The sequence below is a fragment of the Microtus ochrogaster genome, chromosome X, assembly GCF_000317375.1.
Source record: "Microtus ochrogaster isolate Prairie Vole_2 chromosome X, MicOch1.0, whole genome shotgun sequence".
NCBI classification, from domain to species: Eukaryota; Metazoa; Chordata; class Mammalia; order Rodentia; family Cricetidae; genus Microtus; species Microtus ochrogaster.
Genome location: NC_022026.1, coordinates 28,167,524 through 28,177,790, shown reverse-complemented (window position 1 = coordinate 28,177,790; position 10,267 = coordinate 28,167,524).

The window sequence follows — 10,267 nt, the reverse complement described above, 5'->3', positions numbered from 1 at the left end:
GTTGAGCATGACCTTAAGTGTCTTTTGGCCATTTGAATTTCTTCTGTTGAGAATTCTCTGTTCAGTTCAGTGCCCCATTTTTTGATTAGATTAATTAGCATTTTAAAGTCTAGTTTCTTGAGTTCTTTATATATTTTGGAGATCAGACCATTGTCTGTTGTCTACTGACTCCCACTCAGTAGGTTGCCTTTTTGTCTTAGTGACAGTGTCCATTGCTTTATAGAAGCTTCTCAGTTTCAGGAGGTCCCATTTATTGGACATTGAGCCTATAATTTGTGATCCTAGAGAAGCTAAATAAGAAGGTGAACCCAAAGAAAAACATATAGTCGTCCTCCTGGATATTGGAAGTAGACAAGATTGCTTGGCAAAAATTGGAAACTTAGGGGTGGGGTGGGATGGGGGTAAGGGGAAATGGGGAGAGAAAAGTGAGAAGGGGAGGATGGGGGGAGCTTGGGGGAATTGGATGATTGGGATAAAGGAAGGGTGTATATGGGAGCAGGGAAGTATATATCCCAATTAAGGGAGACATCTTAGGGTTGGCAAGACCTCTGGGAAACACACAAATGGCATAGCAAAGAGCAAATGGAAATGTAGCCACAGCTTCCTTGCAATCCTGGCTCACAGGAAGGGATGATCGAAGAAAGGGTCAGGCCTGGGGAAAGGGTTAAGACTCATAAAGGTGAGACTGGGTGGTGGCAAAGTGCCCTGCTCAGTGGTCTGTGCACAGCTTCTTCTTTAAGGACACAGATATTTGGGGAATTAGAAGGAGAATGTGTGAGATCACCTTTTCTCAGGTGAGTTACCTTACCTTGGAAGTGGTATAGCCTGAGGCTCTCGTGTCACCTGCCTTCTGGAGTTGGTCTGAAGATTCATGGCTAGAACACGGTTGGTAAAATTGTTATTCTGAATGTTCTGTGTTGACAGAGCTGCTCTTGCAGGATGCAGAACTTCCTGAGGCTGCTGAAAGAGCATGGGGACACTCGCCCTCTCCCACAGGGAGCTGGTGACCCAAGCAGGCAAGCTGTGTCGGGACTTCCAGCACAAACCTGTTCAAGTGCTACATCTGGAAAGAAGCCATTCTGGACAGTCAGCATCGTTGGGACTTGCTAAACAATGCAGATGTGACCCTGGTTTGTACCCAGGTTCTGATCCACCAAGAGCAGTGGCTTTTAGCACTCCAGATTCTAGATGTATGAAAAAGACAAGGTGGGTGGCAAAGAGAGAAGTAGGGACACAACAGCCTCCACCATACCCACAGTGTCATGAGCTGAGGCAGGATGGCCCACTATGATTTGACCTTGCTTGGTAACCTAGTCAACCACCCTTTTAGGAATCTGTAGGTGGTGGCTGTCCCAGGCAAAATACTGAGAAATATGTGTAGTTTCAATGTCATAGTGTGACAGAGCCTTTTTGGGGGAGAGGAAACACACTTGTTAATTACCCCAGATAGGGAACCCACAGTAGACCAACTCACAGATAACAGCAATGTCCAACTTGGTCTCAGTTTCATGCAGGAAGCTGTTCTGGTCTCAAGGTCTTGAGGGAATCCTTACTTGTGAGTCTTCTTTGCAGCTGGGCCCTGTTTAATCTGGCAGGGAGGCGCACAGGGAATTCTTGAAGATCCTTTGTTTAGCTAGTTACCTCCTTGTTCAAGGTTTATATCCCTACAGAATGGAATGTTTCTGTCTGGGAGGCAACTGTTACACAACCCTCCACCCTTGCTTTGGCTCTTGCATTCTCCTCCCCCCCCTGTCTTCTGCAATGATCCCTTATCCCTGGAGGGGGTGACTTTAGATGTCGACCCAAGGCTAAGAAATGGACTCCTATGCCACAGTAACAGTAACTTCTGAGGAGCTTCACCAATGGTTATGAATTAAGACTGGTACTGACAGTGTAATATGGGCATAAACACACAGAGTTTCCGACTGTGCTAGCCATCCCCGACACTGGCATCACCTTTTGCTTGAAGGAAATTTACATTTCCTAGTCTGGAATATAACTGCCTACCTCTGGGAGAGACTTGATCATCTACACCTGTACTGGTTGATCACAGGTGCCTTCTGTGAACTGCACCTTGGGCTTTAAATACATCCAGAGGCCACATAGCACGCAATTGGGGTTTTTATAAGTTCTTTCTGTAGGATCTCCAGTTCTCCTCAAAGTCCTTCCACATTTGTCTCGAGGAACCCGGATTTACCTTTTCCTCTGCTCTCCCATTTTCTTATTTCCTCCAGGTTGCTCTCACTTTACAGACACACCTTAGACACTGCTCTAAGTTACTCGGATCTACCAAAGCCTTTCCCACTTTATAAAGATCTTGGTACACCTAGAGCTCAGCAAAATGACTAAATCTCCATACCTGCGGCCTTGAGGTCCCTGCTAGGTCTTTCTTTTCTTCATCTCTCTCCTCTGTGTACATGGTCCTTTCAGGTGCTGGGAATTGGGCTTCAAACACAGCTCCTTTTATTCCTGGTTACCTCAATAGCACCTGCTTATTCTTTATAGTTCTTCATCCCCTGTTAGTTGGGGGGAATTCAGAGGGAGATAACCAAGTATTCCTAATGGCTTTGCCATATTCATCCATCCGAGATGGTTTTCTCTCATAAGGCCTCATGTTATGTGGCCTTTTCCTTCAGCGGGATGGGGTGGAGTAGCTTGTTACTTAGCTTTCCTGCTTCCAACATAGTCAGACTGTTCCCATCCACTCCCATGTCCCATGGTCTCAGAAGCCAGGTGATAAGGGGTGTTCCACTGCTTATTTGAAAGTCACCCCTCATTGAGCAATACAAGTGTTGAGTGTTTCCTGACCACATTTGTTTCTTGCATTGGACCATGGTTAATGCTCCCATCTGCATTCTGGATTACAGCTTCTTCCTCTTTTATACTAAAGGTAAGCTTGGAGGAGTATCTTCTACTGCTTTTACCATCTCTCTTTCATCCGTTTATCTAATTTAGTTGCTAAATCAGCAGCTGTAATTGGGGAGGCTATCTGCATCTCCCTTTCCTGTTGCAATTACCCCTTTACACAAACAGGTTCCTGCTTAGCTGCCATCTCAGCTTTGGGTGCATTTCTGCTACACAGGACAATGGTCAGGCAACCTCTGCTGCTTGCGACCAGTATCCACTCTTGTGTGCTAATATTAAAGCTGCAATATTTCCTCTAAGTGTTAAACTGTTTTCACCACTTCTCTGTATTCATGTTGTGAAGCCAAATCTTCAGTTAGGCATGCCACCTCATACTACACATGAAAGAATACCATCCTGGGATTCCTCCCACAGACACTCTTGATCCTGAAGACTCAGTCTTAGTTTGCATGTCTCACTACCCATAGCAGTAACCATGGGACTGCTTTCAGAACACAAATACTACATCCATGATGCAGGAATTGATGACAGTATTGAAAATTCCTTTGTGGAAGGTGAACCCAAAGAAAAACATGTAGTTATCCTCCTGGATATTGGAAGTAGACAAGATTGCTGGGAAAAACTGGGAACTGGGGGTGGGGTGAGATGGGGGTAAGGGGAGATGGGGAGAGAGAAGTGAGAAGGGGAGGATGGGAAGAACTTGGGGGAATGGGATAGTTGGGGTAAAGGAAGGGTAGATATGGGAACAGGAAAGTATATATCTTAATTAAGGGAGCCAACTTTAGAGTTGGCAAGAGACATGACCCTAGAGGGGTTCCCAGGTGTCCAGGGAGATGTCCCCAGCTAGTTCCTTGGGCAGTTGAGGAGAGGGAGCCCGAAATGGCCCTATCCTATAGTCATACTGATGAATATCTTGCATATCACCATAGAACCTTCATCTGGCGATGGAAGGAGATAGAGACAGAGACCCACACTGGAACACTGGACTGAGCTCTCAAGGTCCAAATGAGGAGCAGAAGAAGGGAAAACATGAGCAAGGAAGTCAGGACCATGAGGGGTGCACCCACACACTGAGACAATGGGGCTGATCTATTTGGAACCCACCAAGGCCAGCTGGACTGGGTCTAAAAAAGCATGGGATAAAACCGGACTCTCTGAACATGGCTGACAATGAGGGCTGCTGAGAAGCCAAGAACAATGGCACTGGGTTTTGATCCTACTGCATATACTGGCTTTTTGGGAGCCTAGGCTGTTTGGATGCTCACTGTCCTAGACCTGGATGGAGGGGCGAGGACCTTGGAATTCCCACAGGGCAGGGAACCCTGACTGCTCTTGGGGCTGGAGAGGGAAGGGGAGAAGAGCGGGGGAGGGTGAGGGAAATGGGAGGCGGAGGCGGGGAGGAGGCAGAATTTTTTTTCCTTTTTTAAATTTATTTATTAAAGATTTCTGCCTCCTCCCCGCCACTGCCTCCCATTTCCCTCCCCTCTCCCAATCAAGTCCCCCTCCCTCATCATCCTGAAGAGCAATCAGGGTTCCCTGACCTGTGGGAAGTCCAAGGACTACCCACCTCCATCCAGGTCTAGTAAGGTGAGCATCCAAACTGCGTAGGCTCCCCCAAAGCCAGTACGTGCAGTAGGATCAAAAACCCATTGTCATTGTTCTTGAGTTCTCAGTAGTCCTCATTGTCCGCTATGTTCAGAGAGTCCGGTTTTATCACATGCTTTTTAAGACCCAGGCCAACTGGTCTTGGTGAGTTCCTGATAGAACATCCCCATTGTCTCAGTGTGGGGGTGCACCCCTCGCGGTCCTGAGTTCCTTGCTCGTGCTCTCTCTCCTTCTGCTCCTGATTTGGACCTTGAGATTTCAGTCCGGGAGGCAGAAATTTTTTAATAAAAAATTAAAAAAAAGAAAAAAATTCCTTTGTGGATGCTCAGCCCTCAGGCTTTGCAGCCTCAGTTGCATGGCTTGCATTCATAAGAGGTCCATGTACTCACTCCTCCCCAACTATTCTTTGGTACTGTCTATGATAGGGCTCCAATTAGGTTGTTTGACAAAAGTTTTTTTTCCCCCTAGGGAGATAAAACACACTCATCTACTCACACCAGAAAGAGAACATGACAGACCAATGTATGGATACTACTTGGTATCTAGCTTGGTGAATCAAAAAATTTTATTGGGGTTGATTACAGGAATATGGGTGAAGGGTTACTTACAAGAGCATAAATGACTCAAAGACAGCTGCATCATCAAGGTCCACCCCAGCAGCAACTCAACCAGTTAGAGGGTGTCCTTCCCTGGTGTCTTTGTTGGTCTAAACATCTTCCAGGAAGCCTGGCTGCATTCTCCTTTTTTTTAAATTTTTTTTTTTATTGAGAAAAGGAAAAAAAGTTTCCGCCTCCTCCCAGCCTCCCATTTCCCTCCCCTTTCCCCCACTCTTCTCCCCCTCCCTCTCCAGTCCAAAGAGCAGTCAGGGTTCCCTGCCCCGTGGAAAGTCCAAGGTCCTGCCCCCTCCGTCCATGTCTAGGAAGGTGAACATCCAAACTGGCTAGGCTCCCACAAAGCCAGAACATGAAGTAGGATCAAAACCCCGTGCCATTGTCCTTGGCTTCTCATCAGCCCTCATTGTTTGCCATGTTCAGAGAGTCCGGTTTTATCCCATGCTTTTTCAGTCACAGTCCAGCTGGCCTTGGTGAGCTCCCAATAGATCAGCCCCACTGTCTCAGTGGGTGGGTGCAACCCTCGTGGTCCTGACTTCCTTGCTCATGTTCTCCCTCCTTCTGCTCCACATTGGGACCTTGGGAGCTCAGTCCAGTGCTCCAGTGTGGGTCTCTGTCTCTATCTCCATCCATCACCAGATAAAGGTTCCATGGTGATATGCAAGATATTCATCAGTATTGCTATAGGATAGGGTCATTTCAGGTTCCCTATCCTCATCTGCCCCAGGAACTAACTGGGGACATCGCCTTGGGCTCCTGGGAGCCACTCTAGGTTCAAGTCTCTTGCCAACCCTAAGGTGGCTCCCTTAACTAAGAATTGTGCTTTAGGCAGTTGGTCTGGTCACAGAGTCTTTTTTTTTGCAGCTTAGCTTAGCTAATAGTGTTCTTTGCATCTGGGCTCTATGTTACAGCATCTTCTTTGCCCTTGGGCTCTGCATACTTTGTCAGGGTTGGCCACAGTGAATCTGGTCAGTTTCAGGGAGTCTTTGATGCTATTTTTAGTTGCTGTTGACTATAATTATTAATGAGCTCCCCTGCAGGATGGAATGTTTTAATCTGGGAGAAAACTGTCACACAACAGGTAACAAGATACACCTGACCTGAAGATTAACATAGAAGTGCGCAGTTGTAATGTCAACACTAGGGAGCCTGAGGAAAGACAATTGGCATTTTCAGGCCAGCTTGTGTCAATATGATAACACAAAATCATTCAGGTGGTATGCAGTGAACAGACAAGGGAGTACATAGTTCAGCTGTGATGTGGGAATGACTTCTTATTAATAAAGAAACTGCCTAGGCCCATTTCATAGGCCAACCCTTAGGTAGGCGGAGAAAACAGAACAGGATGCTGGGAGAAAGAAGTTGAGTCAGGGAGTCGCCATGATTGTCCCACTGCACAGAGATGCAGGTTAAGATCATTCCTGGTAAGCCAGCTTGTGGACTACATAAAATAATAGAAATGGGTTAGATCAATATGTAAGAGCTAGCCAATAAGAGGCTGGAACTAATGGGTCAGGCAGTGATTAAAAGAATACAGTTTCCGTGTAATTATTTCAGGGCATAAGCTAAGCTAGCCATGTGGGCGGCCGGGTGCGGGGGACGCAGCCCAGACGCTCTTAATCCAACACAGCTGAGGTGACCATGGAGTGACAGTTATTGGCCTTGGTGATTAGAAACCATGGAGTGGGATTCTAAACTCTTGGAGGGAGTGCTTTCCCATAACAAGATAAGGAGAACAATGCATAGTGAAGCCACCATACCTTCTTCCCTGTACTTGTGTGGTTGAGTGGAGGATAGGCTTACTTCCTTCTAGAAGGGCTTAACAGTCTAAGATTAGGAAATAGGCCACTGATTTATTCACAACTGGCATGAGAGGTCTGTCAGGCCTGTTTGGTTACTGGCTGGCCCAGGAGCATACTCCCCAGGGCCTGCTAGGATGGAGGGGAATGCATGCTTGGTTGACATTGGTGATTTCTGTACCAGTGGTTTCAGATCCCAATGATTACCTTTCCCGTAGCCTGGGTTGGTTGGTGTGCATGGGCAGTTCCCACAGACTCCAGTGTGAATGGTTGACAGGGTTTCAGCAGGCTTTTCCTACAGTGGTGCCGGGTACCAGGAGGCAGCCAGGAGGTGGTACAACTCTGGAATGACATCTACTACACCTGACCATGAGGAGGCTGTGTGTCACCAAGCTAAGCCCAGGGCAGAAGTTTCGCTGCAGGAAGAGGTACTTGCCAATTGCCCTCTTTTCTGGCTCCATGGACTTTCCAGGGTTGAGATGTGCCATCCAAACCCCAAGGGGCTGAGGAAACAAGGACAGGAAGTCACCTAACAGTATTTATTACAATGTCATAAACACCATGACTTCAGTGTTTGTCTCACCCTTTCGTGTCCATCACAAAGTCACAGCTCTACCTGACCCCTGTTATGTGGTGGCTAGAAGCAGATGTGTGCATGCAGCTGGCATCTTCGCTGTTTCTCTTTCTGATAATCGCTAGACAAGGAATCCGTGAATAGGAATACTGAGTGTGAAGGGAAACTAAGTTTGTTATACTGTTTCTTACATCATCTAATTCCTCTATGTCTAACTAGCACCCTAGTGGCTGCAGGAAGAGAATGCCATGGATAATAGTTCAACCTCATCATTTATGGATAAGAAACTGGGCATGGAACAGTGAAGCCACCTACCTGAGATTTTAGGTGGGAGATAAATAGCCAGGGTTCCCTCCACAGAGACAGTGGAACCAGGGTTCTTCATCCATGGTCTTTCACCTGGGAAAGATGATTGAAGGCTTTGATGCTCAGATTAGTGCAGGCTTCCTGAGTCACAGGGTCCACACATTGCAGGAAAAAGATGTTTTTGTTTTTGACAAGAGAACTTACCAAACATTGACAGTGTGAGGCGGGTCCTCTGAAACTCGTCAATCAGTCCTGAGACAGCAGATATGATCATGCCACCCCAAAGGCAGATAGACCTGTAGACTGTAGCTAAGCATCCATAAGGTCTTGTCCCTGTGTTTGTGAAATGTCCCCAGAGTGCTATGTCCTTAGTGGTTGTGGGTTTAGGCCAAGTCCTGATTTCCTACTCTTGGCCAGTGGATAAACTCAGGGGCCAATAGAAAAGCAATAAAGGGATTTCTTCATGTGTGGCTATTGAGACAGTAAGACGACTGAGAAGGATTAGCTCTTTGCTTTAGGGAGGGGAGGAGGCTCCTGTGACCAGGCCATCTGAGCAAGCCTGGCCAGTACTTGGATGAGAGTTGAGAAACTGGAGAGTAGGCTGGTCTCAAACTCAGAGGTCCTCCTGCATCTGCCTCCATAGTGCTGAGATTAAAGATGTGCACCACCACACCTGGATCTAAGCTTTCCTTTCATTCCTTTCACATATTGGAAACTCAGCTGAAAGGGATGTTGTACTGAGGTCACCATACTTTGATTCCATTTTTCTTTCCTTTTTCTTTTTAATACTTTTGTTAATACAATCTTTTCTCATTCTACATAGCTATCCCCCTCCCTGCTTCCTCACCTTCTTCTGCTTCCTTTACCTTTCCCAGCTTCCACTTCATCCACTCCTCAGAAAGGATGAGGCTTTCCATGGGGAGTCAACGAAGTCTGACACTTCACTTCAAGGCAAGACCAAGGCGCTCCTCCCTATATCTAGACTGCACATAGTACCCCTCCAAAAAGAATGTGCTCTAAGATGCCAGTTCAAACACTAGGGATAAATCCTGGTCCCAGTGCCAGTGGCCTCATAGACTATCCAAGCCTCACAACTATCCTCCACATTTAGCGGGCGCAGTTTGGTCCTATGCAGGTTTCCCCGCTATCACTCCAGAGTCAGTGGGCTCTCAGTAGCTCAGGTCAGCTGTTTCTGTGGGCATCACAATCATGGTTTTGACCTCTTTGCTCATATTATCACTCCTCCCTCTCTTGTACTGGTCTCTGATAGCTCAACCCAGTGCTCTGTTGTAGATCTCTGTATCTGCTTCCATCAGTTGCTGGTTGAAGGTTCTATGATGACAATTAAGGAAGTCATCAATCTGATTACAGGGGAAGTCCAGCATAAGCATCCTCTCCATTATTGCTTAGATTCTCAGATGGGGTCATCCTTGTGGATTCCTGGGAATTTCCATGGGTAGCCTGATTCTTGCTAGCCCTTTAATGGTATTCTCAATCAAGATATCTCTTTTTTTCTCTCCCTCACTGTCCTTCTCCCTTCTTGAACATCTCCGTCCCTCATGTTCTCCTCCTCCGACCTCTTCTTCCCTTCCCCTCCCCTTCCACCTTCACTTCTCCACCTCCCACTTTTCTCAGGGGGGTTTGTCTGTTTTCTTTTCCCAGGAAGATCCATGTATGTTTCTTTTAGGGTTTTCCTTATTACCTAGATTCTCTGGGATCATGGGTTATAGGATTGATATCCTTTGCTTTATGTCTAATATGCACTTAGGTGTAAGTATATACCATATTTGTCTACTTGGGTTGGGGCTGGGTTATCTCACTCAGGATTGATTTTTCTAGTTCCATTTATTTGCATGCAAGTTCCAACATCTCATTGTGTTTTACCACTGAGTAGCACTCCATTGTGCAAATGTACCACATTTTCTTTATCCTTTCACCAGCTGAGGGGAATCTAAGTTGTTTCCAGGTTCGGGTTATTACGAATAATACCTCTATGAACACAGTTGAGCAAATGTCCTTGTGGTATAAGTGCGCATCTTTCAGTTATATGTCCAAGAGTGGTATTGCTAGATGCTGAGGTCTATTGATTCTCAATTTTCTAAGAAACTGTCACACTGATTTCCAAAGTGGCTGTACAAGTTTCCACTCTCACCAGCAATGGAGGAGGATTACCCTTAGTCCATATCCTCTCCAGTCTAAGCTACCAATGGTGTTTTGTATCATAGCCGTTCTACTGGTTTAAGACTGTATCTCAGAGTCATTTTGACTTGTATTTCCTTAGTGGTTAAGGATGTTGTGCAGTTCCTTAAGTATTTTTTGGTCATTTGTAACTCTTCTGTTGAGAAGTCTCTATTTAGATCTGTACCACATGTTTTTCTTTATTGAAAAAAAAATTTCCGCCTCCTCCCAGCCTCCCATTTCCCTCCCCCTCCTCTCACCCCTCTCCCCTCCCCCCACTTTTCTCCTCCTCCCTCTCCAGTCCAAAGAGCAGTCAGGGTTCCCTGCCC